Source organism: Solanum lycopersicum, chromosome 9 (genome assembly GCF_036512215.1).
Source record: "Solanum lycopersicum chromosome 9, SLM_r2.1".
Lineage (NCBI taxonomy): Eukaryota > Viridiplantae > Streptophyta > Magnoliopsida > Solanales > Solanaceae > Solanum > Solanum lycopersicum.
In genome coordinates, this window is record NC_090808.1 from 25,516,595 (window position 1) to 25,517,991 (window position 1,397).

Here is a 1,397-nt window from a genome sequence, read left to right on the forward strand (position 1 = left end):
TTTCTTGTTATTTGTGGAGTTCAGCAAACGTGCCGTCGTCTTCAACTCAACAGTAATTCTAGCCAGTCTTCGTCACACCGGATCTTCAGGGTGAGCTAACGCTTCTAGCTTAGACTGGATCTTCTTCCTCATGTCTTGATGCCTTGAACTTCCGGCATGGACTAGCTTTTATTTGTTTTAGCCTTTTAGAATACTCTTAGTTTAGTACTTTGATCATGGATGTTCTTGTGGTGATGACTTCCAGATTTTGGGAATAATAATAGTTATTGATTTTATTAATGAGTTAAGTCTTCCGCATTACTTTCTGTTGATATTATATTGAAATGTTAAGGTTTAGATTGGTTGGTTCGCTCACATAGGAGGGTAAGTGTGGGTGCCAGTCGTGGCCCGGATTTGGGTCGTGGCAAACTTGGTATCAGAGCATTAGGTTCGTTGGTCTCATCACACAAGAACGAGTCTAGTAGAGTCTTAAGGAACGGTAGGGGGACGCCTTTAATTTTCTTTGAGAGGCTACAAGACTTTAGGAAAATTCAATTCTTTCTTTCTTTCGTGCTATTACTTGGATCCAATTGGTATCTAGGTGATACAAATTGGTATCTGTAACGACTTGTTTAGTCGTTTTGAGCAACAAACTTCAATTCTGGAAAAACAGGCTGAGGCGACGGACCAAACGACGATCCGTCATGGGCACGACGGACCGTCGCAGGGTCTCATTTCAAAACACTTAAAAAATCTGAAATTGGGTACTGAAAATCGACTCTCTGAACTTCGTGATGGAATGGCAGGACGGACCGTCACAGGCGTGACGGACCGTCACAGGCGTGACGGACCGTCACAGATTGTTCAGTGGAAGTTGACTCTCTGACCCTTGCGACGACCCGCAGGACGGACCGTCGCAGGCACGACGGCCCGTCACAAGTTGTGCAAATCCCAGGCAGAATCGGATTTCCTTACACGTTTTAAGGGACGTTTTTGGACTATTCTTTCCTTAATTATAGATTTCGTGGGTTTATATTAATAACTCAAATTCTTGGGGGTTAAAAGAGGTAACCCTAAGTTAATTAGTGGGGTATTATTGCCATCTTTTATTCTTAATTATATACTAATTAGGGTAAAAGAAAGAGGGTTTGAATAAGAAAATAGAAAGAACAAGAAGGGAGAGAGAGAAACGATCGAGAAGAAGAGGAAAACACCAAGCTTTGAGGATTAACTTGCTTGATTTCAATTCTTCGGTGGAGGTAGGTTATGGTTTCATGCTTTCATAAGTAAACTTTTAATAGTGAATGATATGTATTGGTAGTATTGTAAACCCTACTATATGCTTAATGGTATGTTTGCATGAATATGATTATGTGATTGTGATAAGATAAGCATGATGAAAATATTGAATCCCAAAT